We start from the raw sequence: 13,028 nt of genomic DNA, 5'->3' as shown, positions 1-13,028 counted from the left end.
ATGTTTTTGATACCCTTGGTAGTTCTTGCTGCTGTCACCCTCACTTGCCTTTTTCTTAATGAAGGATATTGTTGAATCACATTCAGTTTGTGAGCCATTTAACATCTTCAGATCAATGGAATAACAGCTATTTGTGTTATTAATTATTTTGATTTAAGGACTGAAACTTTTTTGAGTGTTTCCTATTGCAGCACATCCCATCTCTTTCACCTATTTTGCAAGTTCTCAGTTTTTCTTCATACGCTTCCTCCATTCCTTTGTTATGTGTCATACTTCATGTCACAGCCCTGTTCAGGGACTGATGAATGTTCATCCCTTCAATGTTAGCACTCAAATCCATTACTACAGGTCTTTAATTCACACCTATCAGAGAGTCTGGAATCTATAGAAAGCACCAGAGTCCAGCAGCAATGCTCCACACCCCTGCTATCCCTTCAGGCTCTCCTAGTGATCCCCTACTCTGGAGCAGCAGCCTCAGTGAAGCTGTCCTATTGAATGCAACAGGAATGCTACAGACAGTGATTTATAATGACTCTAACACCATGAAAAGGGATTTCCAAGACAAATTGGGGTAGAGACTTCCGTGTCTCTAAAGCAACAGCCTGTAATTCTGAAGAGATCTGAAGGGTGAGGTCTCAACAGAAATGCATTAAAAACATGTCTTTGGCAGGAAAGTCAGGCATAGACATGACTGACTAGAGAATATTGAACCAGAATAGGCACAAAAGGGTCCTGCAGACTGGCCTGACTCCCTTGATAGTCAATTATTATGTAGACTACTGCATCTTTCTAAGTGTATCTTTTTAACATGAGAAACTAGTTTAAATAACAAAAATATTAGCATAGTTACTGCTGGTCTTTATGGTGTAATAGTCACTTTGTGACTTAGGAAAATTAGTTTTTTAGGAGTTCTACAGAGCTGGGAAGATGAAAAGGTCAAGTTGCATTGCTCTGAACTTGCCCCTTTTAATGCTTTGCTGTTGAAATACCATGACTTTTGGTAAGGACCTAGTTCTGTGTAAAACCCACAAAGCTAAGAACACTTGATCCTTCCTTCAGAATTAATTGATTTCCCAGAAACCAACTAATGCATTTTAGAAATAGCTGCAGGCAAATGTTAATAACAGATTAATCTTTCACGTCTTTGTGAAAATTTTAGATTAAATGAAGATAGGTTAAACTTCCCTTTGAGTTTCAAATGTGTCTAAGAAAACTATATATTAACTTTTATGATGAAACCTATATTAACATGGAAACAACTTTTGCCCAGAGCAAAAAGATAGTACCTTATTATTAGGCTATTTAACACCAGCAGAAAGATAACGTTTCGGTAACAAAGGTAATAATTATAATAACTGTCTCTTTAGGTAAGATTTTCAGAGATGACTCAAACTTGCTTCTTTATCTGAGACCTGCTTTGATCTCAGAAGTTTAGAGGATAGTCCTTTGCATGCAAAACAGGTCACTTTTGATTAGTTTATAGCAATGAGAGAGTCCTGTTCTCATTAAATTAATTTATGACACACTTCATTTCCATGGATGGAGAAAGAGGTCACTTAGAAGGATGACAGCTTGTGCATAGAGTGAAAATCAGGAGTAACAACTGGTAACCCCAGCTCTGATAAAAATACCATTCTTGCCCATCAAGAAAAAATATTCTCCCCTAACCTGCCAAGTACAGGTATGGTGCAAAATGCACAATGTTTGTGTAATGACATACTGTGAAACCTGTTTCATGCACTAAGAGTTCTTTCCACAACACTGGGGCACTGAAACCCCCCACTACCAGTTCTTGCATCATAATGAAAACAATAAAGGCTTGGCTCTTTATGAAATAACTGAAGCTTCAGCATATGTCACTGTAAGACTGAGTGTGGGAGATGGTGATAAAGTTGTCAAGCAAAATGGCTGCCTTTGCCTTATGACTATTTTATATTTGTGTATATGAGACTATATATTATGAACACCAGCACTGCACTCTAAGGTTTAGCAATCATATTTCTCATTATTCTTGTCTTTTTACAAGGCTAATCCCACAACAGAAAAAAGAATATTTGTATTCAGTCTCCTCCAGAAATAAGATCTCACAAATATCATGATGATGCATGATGCAGGTGTTTAGGATGCTAAAATATCATGTTAAACAAAAAAAAAAACCCAAAAAACCAAAAAAACCCAAAAAAAAACCCCAAAAAAAAAAAACCCAGGTAAAATTATTTATTCATCAGAAGCAATAAACACAACTTTCTTGATTAGTGCAAGGCTGTGAATGCAACTCTCATGCTACTGCTTGCATTTGGCAGTTTCTATTCTGTGATTAAATATTTACACGGTGTTCAGTGTTAAGCACTAGATAACACATTACTCTTAGTGCTATGATAATATTCCCTGTTGACATCTTTTAGCTGTCTATGCTTCTTGCAGCAGACTTGGCAAACATTTCTTGACTATCTAATGTTTGCTCACTCATTCTGAGTACACATTCTAAGTACAATGTTCAAAATTTAGTTGGGTGAGATCTGTAGATCCCATTTCTGTGGCATACTTGCTAAGTCTTCTTGCAGAGCCCTACATTATTAATTTCAGATTAATTTTATCCTCTGGCTGTACACATTTAATGGAAATCCCTGTACAAATACCTCAAGCAAAATGCTGTATTTACAGTAATTTTCAGGTACGTTTATCTAAATTGACAACAATCAATAGAAAGCGATTGATTTATGCCTTTGTCAGTGAAGCACTAAAACATCTTTTAAAAACTAAAAGAGGAAAGAAGAGTCAAATGTGCATATTGTATTTCTGTCATACAGCTCCTGTTGCAGTGAATGCAGCCAATTAGATTTGCTGCTTACCTAAAGCAGGATTGACTTGTCTGTCTGAAACATCATAACAAACCACCTACTTTTCCACTTATCTTTTAAGCATTTCCCCAGTATGCAATATCCAAGTACAATAGAACTTATACCACATTCAAAGCAAAAGCTGTTTTGACCTTTCTAGTGCCTCTGGGTACTTTGCCCCTCTCTACCAAGACAGCTTTACATCAGAGAAACACAGGCTGTCTGGGCAGCTGCTTACACATTCCGTGGACATGTCACTGGCTCACAGACTTTCTTTACACAGATGGTGATTATCCTTTTCTTCAAAGAAAAATAAAGCAGCCCAAGAAACTGTCACCCTGTCATCTGCCCTGCAATAACATAGTGAATGTGCAGGGCACAACCATTAAAGATTGGGGTCTATGTGAATACCTGGTGTAAACAGAAATGAGATATACTTTGATAAATTACAGCCAAAGACTGGGCTTGCAGCCTTTTTTTCATAAAAGCTGACAATTTTTTCAGGTTATCTGTTTGACAGGAAAATAATATCTGCCATCTGCTAACATGTTACTTACATCAATCTGGTGGTCAGACATAATGGCAAAGAAGGGGAAGAGGCAAACTGCTGTGCCTGAGGGCACTTGCTTAATGCTGTGTGCTAAAACGCAGCACACAAAGAACAAAGCGACCAAGACAGAAGCTATCCAAGACTAACTCTCTCTCCCCCTGGAGAAGTGGGCCCAAATCTTCACTGTGACAGCAGGATACTGCAGAAGCAGAGATATCACTGATGGGTGGCAGGAAAATAGTCAGAAGACTGGCAGTGTCAATATAATCACAACGTTTTTTGACTTTAGAGACAAATAAAACAGTACAGTCACCCTGGGGTCTACATGATCCCTGTGAAACAAAGAGCAAAAGAAGATGGGCATCAACATTCCCCTCTATTACTGTACAAACTAGGCCCATGTTCCTACAAAGGAAAGGGTATGTATTTTAAAAAAGAACAGGGATTCTTCAGAGATAGAACAAAGTATTGGAATATTTTCAGCAGAGAAGACACAGACACCACGTACATGTTCTCCAAGAACATCCAGTCTCCTCAGATATATCAGCAATGAGATAATACACTGAGAACAGCTCCATTAGGCAGGTTAATATTAATCAGACAATCCTCTAGTTAAATAATTAAAGGGAAAAAGCTGAGGAAAATGTATACTTAATAGTAATTGTACAGCAGTAGATTACAAGGTAGCCAACATTTTAATTTTATCCTAGGGATTGCATACCTTTCAGCTCAAGGAGCTATAAAGTGTGGCAGGAGTCAACCTGCAGAGCAATAAAATCATGTATTTCATGAACAACTTTGGGAGCAATAAAATCATGTATTTCATGAACAACTTTGGCTGAAAGAATTTTCTTCTAGATTCCTAACATTCAGATGAAGAAGAAATTGGCACCTATCAGTTTTCAGAGCAGGCTAAAAGGCTACTCTGGTAATGCCGGATTCTAAATAAAAGGACACAGAAGCAATTTGTGACTACAGTAAAAGGGAAATAGTAAATATCTGATATAGTCCTGTCTTTCCTCTGCCCTCCAAATAAGTGTTCACTGGACCCAGTTTGTCTTGGTAAGCCCTGAGACATCTCCAAGGGAACCTGTTTTGAACAAGGAAGCAATTCTAGGAAAGTAAAACATTTCAGTTACAATTGCCATAAAGAATGTGGATGACAGGTAAAAACCAAGTTAAAAACAGAAATAAATATGTTACTATATGCAAGTAGCCTTACTAGGTAAAGAGAAATAAAAACAGTGATTGGGGCAATTTTGCTTTTGTAAGGCACTGAAAAATTCCAAAGGTTACAAAAAAAAGCAAGATAATCTCACAGATTCTACCATTTATGAATGAGGAAACTGGCTTAAGTATTTCCTCTTGACATTGTAATACTGCTAATAAATAATATACTAACAGACCAAATTTCATAACACTAAATAAAATTACAAAGATTCAACATTCAGAAAGCTCATTTATAGAAATCAACTGATTTAGTTCTCAGGCCATTTTCTGTTCAGGAACAGTTGTTTCCCAGCTCATATGAAGTTTTATTACCCAAGACAAGAGACACTAGAGAAAACCTGCAGGTCTTGTTCACACAAATCAACAAGCTCTGAGCTCTATCCTGCTATTCCCAAGTACGTAAATTAAACAACAACCACAGGATCTACAGATTCTCTTCACAAGTCTGATGCCCACACAATTTTGTGAATTTCTGTCACTCTCATGTAACATGAAAATTACAGAAGAACAGCTTGAAGAACAGACGAACAAAGTAGGTGCTAAGCATTTCTATTTATGGAATATTTCAAGATGTTTTCCACCTTAAACCAGGATTAGCATTCAGGGCAAAGAAAGTGAGATGGATTGGAAATTTGACCTGCTTTTTATCCAGCTTTCTAAATGACTGGAAGACTCTGCTGGGAAGCCTGAGACCACTGTCATATGGACAGTAATGACAGTCTGTTCAGTGTCATCCTCCTACAGTATTCTGAAACACATGCAGTTTTTTATAACAAATTATTATCTGATCATGATCAGTTAGATAATATACATGCCTCATTAGTGACAGAAAAATCAGTATTCTTTATATATTAGTTTGCTTCTCTTTTGAATATTGCAAGGTTCAATATTTAAGTATAACTCTATGGCTACTATTCTTTTCTGACAGTGAAATATGAAAGGGTTTATTTTCCTCCATATGGATGCAGATTTCAAGGGCAGTGAATTTCATACTTTTCTTTGCCAGAAAATTGTTGTGATCTGAATATGTTTTAAGAAAAATCACCATGCTAGCAAGTGATTAAGAAGAAAAACATAATGTATTGGCAGCAAACAAATGAAAAACAAACATATAGATGGTTAGAAAAGCAGCTTAAAGAGGAATTCTAATACTATTCTAAATTAAATAATTTAAAAAAGGAGATGCCTAGGGGGGAAAAAAGTGAAATGCAATCTGTTCTGGCCTCTTGCTCCCACCCATTATTCAATTTACTGCCTTGAAGTTACTCCTGACTTAGCAAGGTACAACAAGAGCAGCATGAATCTCTGAGCAGGTGCCTCAGGGAGAACCCAGTGGCTGAGATAGCATGGACAGGAGCTGCTGCAGTCCTCTATGTACCCTCTGCATCCCAGCACTGCCTAAAGCATTCGTGAACCTATCATAACCTATGGGTTAGGGTGGCTCCTGGCTGCAATGAATTGCCAGAGCTTTAGAAGTGAACTAAAGTGTATTTTGGATAAAGTGTCCCTCGCTGCAACACACAAAGGTGAGAAGACCACAGTGACATAACACAAGAGTCCCCACAGAACTTCAAAGAAAAAAAAGAAAAAAAAAAGAAAGGAAAGTGAGAGAAGTCATGTCAGTAGAAGCTCAGGGGTTGAGTTAGAACAAAAAGGTGACTTGTAGGTCCTAATGATGAAATCTGGCTTGTAGTCTTCCCTTAGACTACCTGCCATGCCGGACAAGTTAACATCACCAGCAGAACCTGAGTTGCAACAAACCTCTTTTCCCAGAAACTGCTCTAGATCCTACTGGGTTTTTAGAGACACTGGGAGCTGCAAGAACCAATTTGAGATCCTGGACTGCACAGTTTGGAGTGCAAAGCATGGACAAAAGAGTACAAGATGGATAGACCTAGCTTTGAAGTTGGCCCTGCTTTGATCTTTCATAGTCAGACCAGATGATGTCACTTCCAACACAAATTATTCTATGAGTTTATCAGCTGTATTTTTCTGGGTGACTTTATCTCCTCACACTCACTCTACATGATTGTATGCTTCTAATGTATTTTATCAAATCCCATTCTTCATTTTCCTATAAAAACAGCAATAGGTATAGCCACAACATCTCACTAGCTCCTCTCGCTCTTCCAGCCTTTCTCATTGACCTCATGGCCACTGCCATACCCTGTCTAGTAGAGCAGTCTCTGGCAGGACACACGCTATGTCAAACGGGGAAGGTTTTGGACCAGAGAGCTGAGATAATGCTGATAAACAAAACATTTTCTGAGTCATAAACATTTCCTTGCTCCCATTTGTCTCTCTGATAGAATGCAAAACAGCCAATCTGAATCATATTTCTTCTAAACCCTTTTTACAAGGAACAGTTTAAATTCAGTTTGGAAGGGAATTTTTTGTAAAAGTTCATGATAATTTTTGAAGTCTTGAAACTCTTAAAAAACAGGTTTTTGCACAGACCCACCAGTTTCTACAATTTGTTGTCACTTGTACAAAGTAGTGACTATGATCAGAAGTGATCTGAGAGGCAGGAGATCCAATTTGAAGTCTCTGCTCTGTCAGACCATACTGCAAAGGTCAGCCTCAAAAGCTGACGTGCCAGTCCAGCTGCCAAATAGTAAAATTCATCCCGGAGTTCATTTTTGAAAAAAAAACTAGTCATTTTCCTTTTTGAACCTGTGGGTTTTGTATATGCACACACATTTCGGACTGCATGTGTACACTCAAACTCATAATTGTGAAGGACACAAGTCAGATCTGTTACACAACCAGCAGTTTCACTCTACTTCAAAACTATACCTCTCAGCCACACCATCACTCAGTATGTATCCCAACTGGAATGTTAATAACCATGGAGCTTGGTCTAGCTTATAATCAGTGGACCACAAATTTAGCCTGATTGCAAAAATTAGAGAGGGGCACTTATAGAGGTGATTTCCCAGGAATCTGCATCTGTAACTACCAAACTTGAGCTACCTTGTTATCATCTTCCAGAAACAATTATTCTAGAAAATGCTATCAAAATATCAGTCAATTGAGAAGCCTACTCAGAGGCTGAAAATGAAGTAAGATTGAAGTAAGCTGAAGACACAAAGTAAAGGACTTCTTTAACAGCTGGAAATGCATTTATTAAAGCATATGTCTGTGGGTGACTAGCAGAAGCTCTTTGGAATGACCACTGACTCTTTCCTGTGGAAGAGCTGTAGCAGTTTGGAGCTCCTTAGTAGGTTCAGGAGGATACCAAATATATATGAAACATTCAGTCACACATTGCAAAACATATCCAGCTCAGAAAGAACTTTTTCATCTTCCTTTTACCGCAAGTGACCCCAAAAATAATCTAGAGGGAAATTATCCTTTTATTTTCAGATGATTAGCCGATTTTGTTGTGGCATTCAACTATTTGTTCCTTATCGATTGAAAACTTCCCTGAAGAGAGGTTAGCTTAAGCACTGACTTTCCTAAGAAATATGGAGTAGGTGGAGGTGGTAAACTGGAATTTCCATTCTACAGGAACAGTTCTCACTATGAAAAGGTTTTTTAATACTAATGATGTAAACATAAGGTTTAATGCCGAACAGAAATACATTAACAATCTTCACTGCTGTGCAGAGAGACAAGGGGAATTGTAAGAGCTCAGGCAAGGAAGGAACCAGAAAGCAAATCTGCCAGATTGGGATTTGCCTACTTATCTCTGGACTGCAGAAAGCATAAAACACCCACCACGATACCGGAAACTTACAGCTGCTCATGGAAGTCCCAAGCAGGCTGCTTACCTTCCAGGCTGCCATTGGACAAGAACCTGCTTAGGTAAACCTGCTTCTTACCTGTGCTCAGTCAAAAGTGTCAACAGCATTCACATGATTCAGTTTAGTCAGATCACCGCTTTCTAATCTGGATGGAAAATTCCTAACCATAGCTTCTTACCTGCTTGGAATTGTTAGCTTGCAGCTCATGGAGTAGCAGTGTCACAATTAGATCATTTGTAAAAATCTTTTGCAAAAAAGGAGCACTCCATTTTCTTATTACCATGTAATTCCTAAGAATCCAGTTTCATTATCTCAGACCAGATACATATAAGGGGAAGTGTGAACTGCTCTAAATTTGACTTTTCAAATTACTTTTTAGTATCACTATAGGACACGAAATGATGACACGGACACTGCTGCTCTTAAGGTGAACAAAAATGAGGGAAGTTTATTTTCTGACTCCAACATTTATAGTTTTCCAAAAGTGACAGTGGATTGGAGGGTGACAGTGCCACCTCTCCAATGACACTGGACAAACTAACAGTCCATCAAATCTCTTTTCCTCCATGAAAGAATGTAAAACAATGAGTTATTTACAGAAAGTGTGTGAGAAAGTGCGTTACAAGCATGCAAACATCAGAAGGTTTAGTAAAATCTTAAGAAATCAGGGCGACATTTTAGTCCATTTTCTTTCCAATATATAGCAATGAGCTTATTTAAATGGAGTAGCTTATTACACTGCCTAGGAAAGAAATAACATTAGGATGTTATAAAGGTGAAACATAAGATGATAATCCACCCAAAGTAAGGTGCTGCTATTCATTTAAAGTAGGTGTTGTTTTACTTTTTTAATTAATTCAAAAATATTACTTTTACAGCACTAAGTTTTCCCTGCAAGTCAAAATGATGGTATGCTAGAACAGGAATGTGTTTACTAATCAGAGCTAAGGCTAAAATCTACCATCCTCACAGGCAAAACAGCTTGTACATCCAAGAAGCAATGTCTTCCTATGGAAACAAGCATACCAATTTGGCCTGAAACTGGTTTTTAAACTACATATAGGAAAGAGCATGAGGGCCACAGGACTAGAAGAAATTATTTCAAGAATATTTTAATAGGCCAATTTCACTTACCCACAAAACATATTTGTATTTCTGCCTCAAATAACAGTGATAATTTCATGGCACTTTGGAAACAAAAAGTTACAGTACAGTTTTCACTTTCCCAGAAACAAATACTAATGTTGGTACCAGAAAGTCCTGGGCTTAGAAAGAACTGTTGCTTGAGTGATGCCATTTTTAAAACACTTCATTCACTTTTACATTGCAGCGCTGCAATTGAAACTTATATTCCTGATTTTATTTTCCACAGACAAGAACAAATATCTTCCTGGAACGTGAATGGACACTTGTCACAGTGTGTATTTTAAAATGTTAAATCAAGAAAGTCTGGGTTGTTTGGCCATGACACAAGTCAGGTGTGAACTTAGACCTGTTTGTCTCCAGTTGGGTGGAGTCCAAGAGACAAGTCATTGAGATCCAACTATGGAAGTTGCTTTTCTCCAGTAGATTCACAGGCCTCCGAGTTGTTATAATGCTGACTTTAAAAAAATGCATTAAAAACTGGGATGTTTCACAATGGCTGAAAGGTGCTGTGCTTTTCTTCTTCTCACTAATCACCTGTTTGAATGCCTGATGTAGAGCCAGGGGTACTTACCATCCACAGGTTCCATCCCTGTGAACACCACTACTTAAGTGGTGGCCCATGTGGATCAATAGAAACCCCTGTTCTTAGCCACTTGTCAGAAGGGTAAAAGAAAAACAGTGGGTGAGAACTCTCCCTGTAAAAAGAAATAGCTTATTCTATGCAATGCAAGCATCTAAGTACTATTTAAACCACTGAGCAAGAGAGGAAAAGATGTCTGGGAGGTATAACTTCTGCATTAAGTTTTATTATTGCAACTTTTGTCTTTCTATCCATAAACAACCTTTTGGCATATTTATTCTTCCCCAATTCTTTACTCTCAACACCCAATGGAACATTTCTCTCCATTTCTAATAGCCAAATCAGCTACACATTATAATCTCTAGATTGCAGGTCTGAACTGCTCTGTTTTAGTTGCAACACTTGAATGGAAGGGCTGGTGGCAACAAATGAGGTAGTGCTATTTCTATGTGAATGATATTACTTGATTAGCTAACAGGCAGCATTCATTGACCATTTATTTGGCAGTGGAGACTTCCAGCCCTAATTCAGCACTATGGTCTGACAGGTGTAGGCTTGATAGTGCCTCACAAAGAGCTGGTTTGAGCTTTGTTGCAGACAAGGAATCGTGCAACAAGTTGTCTGCCGATTCTAGACACTATAAAACTCAAAAGAGGAAAACAAACATGGTTGTCAGCACAAAGGCCATTTTAAAACAGTTTCCTGCTTTTCAACCCCCACTCCAGCATTTTATCCCTGTGAGTTTATTCTTTAAGCTTTGATAATCTGGCCTCAGTATGGCAAAGGATTTGTAATTCAGTACACATTAAACAGTAACATGTTCTCACCCATAGTTTTATCTTCTTCATTATCACTTTCATTTCCATAGTTATTTCCTCAATATATGGTTATTATTCCAATGGAAATAAAAGTTGAAGTATTTTATTTTATAGGAGCAGCTAACAGCTTTGGATGGGTCTAATTTGGAGGAGGCTGAGGGGCAACCTCATTGTTCTCTGCAGCTTCCTGAGGTGAGCATGTGAAGAGGAAGGTGCTGAGCTCTTCTCTCTGGCATGCATGAGATACATGGGAATGGATGGAAGTTGTGGCAGGGGAGATTCAGACTGGACATCACAAAGCATCTCCTTACAGAGAGGGTGGTCAGACACTGGAACAGGCTTCCTTGAGAGGCTGTCAATGCCCCAAGCCTGGCAGTGTCAGAGAATCATTAGGACAGAGCCCTTAACAAGATGCTTTATTGTTGGGTCAGCCCTGAAGTGCTCCAGCAGCTGGAGTGGGGGATCACTGTAGGTCCCTTCCAACTACAAAGGTCTATTCTGTTCTCATTTATCTGTAGTTAGGGGTTGACAGTAATTAGGAGCTCTGCTTTGAAAGCCAGAGGGATTTAATTTAGCCCTTCAGGCTGTTTCCATTATGCATTTTTCACATATGAAATAAACTAACCTTACATGGGATTATAAAAAGTCATATACACAGCCAAAGATCAACCCTGGAGAGCTTTCTAAAATACAGGCCAGAAAATACTTTGAAGTATAAAAATTAAAAGAATAACTTTATCTCATATAAAATAAGTGGATTGTCAGAAAGCAAGATCCCCCCTAATTTGACAGAATTCAACAGTAACTGTTAATTTCACCTTATACTTTCACACTACCAATGCACAATGTTTCCAGACTTATAGATGAGGTAAATACAGCCAATAAATGATAGAAAAAAATCTAATAATAGATTTTTCAAAGTTCACTTAGCTCATAAATTTCAGAATTCATAATAACTGTAGTCCTCATGCCCCAGACAATATATTCAGAATAAAGATAAATGAAAAATAAATACCCTGAACCTCACAATATTTCATCAGATGTCCCAAAAATAACCGGAAGTGTAGCACCTCTTGTATACAGGGGTTTTTTATCAGTCATCAGTGTATCTATTATTAAAAAAAGGCCATTTTTCCTCTGACACTTTGAAATTATACTAATGAGATAATCTACCAACAGGAAACTGATTTAAAATAATTATTTTGTTGAGGTGCCAAATCTCCCTCAACTCATGTTCATTTTGCAGATCACTGCCAAAAAGACCACAACTGTTTTTCTGAAGCATTAGTTACTTTTTGGAAAATGCCTTATTAAAATAAAACAAACCTTTCCCTGGAGATAGGTGATAGAATAGGGGAAACATGTTAAAAATCAAACTTTGCATGGGAAAAAAGACCAGGTCCAAAAAGGACCCTTTTTGTGCAGAACAGGTTGTCCATCTTTCTCCTTAAGGCTTGTTCAGTGTGGGAAGAAAATGTGCTCTGTAAGATGTGCTGAAAGAACCAGGTTAAACAAATATCCAAACCCAGAGTAAGATGCTTACCATCAGCCTTAGAACTAGGCTAATGACTGGGAAATAACACCTCTACTTATCCTTCTCTAGATTCCCTAGAGCAAATACTGAGAAAACTGACACTTACACTAGTCCTCCAAACTGAGCTAGAGAAAAAATACTGAGCATATTTTAAAGAAAATACTGCAAATGGATTGATTTCTATACGCAAATATCTCTAACTCAACACCTGAAGCTATAGCAGGATATATCCAGTTCCAATAGCCAGCATCTGTTCCCCTGTGGAAGATCACCCAATATGCAGAATAAGCAAAATGGCAAACGCAGTAACAGCGAAAGTCCGTGGCTTATGGACTAATTCATGTTATAGCAACTTTCTTTTGCCCTCACATATGCCATAAAGCACCTCTGCATAATGAATAGGCAGAAAAAACTATGAGTGCACAAATAACCTGGGGGGGGGAGGTCATAACTACTCTATCCTTGATTAGGCCATGGTTTCTACTTTTTGACTAAACTGTTGCTTCACCATCTGCTTCCTGGAAAATGGCACCTGGGAGAGTGAGGAGGAAGTGATGTCAGAGCATGTATGCAAATACAGAAAC

Source organism: Motacilla alba, chromosome 6 (genome assembly GCF_015832195.1).
Source record: "Motacilla alba alba isolate MOTALB_02 chromosome 6, Motacilla_alba_V1.0_pri, whole genome shotgun sequence".
NCBI classification, from domain to species: Eukaryota; Metazoa; Chordata; class Aves; order Passeriformes; family Motacillidae; genus Motacilla; species Motacilla alba.
The sequence above is the reverse complement of the archived record's forward strand: the minus strand, read 5'-3'. Positions refer to the sequence as shown.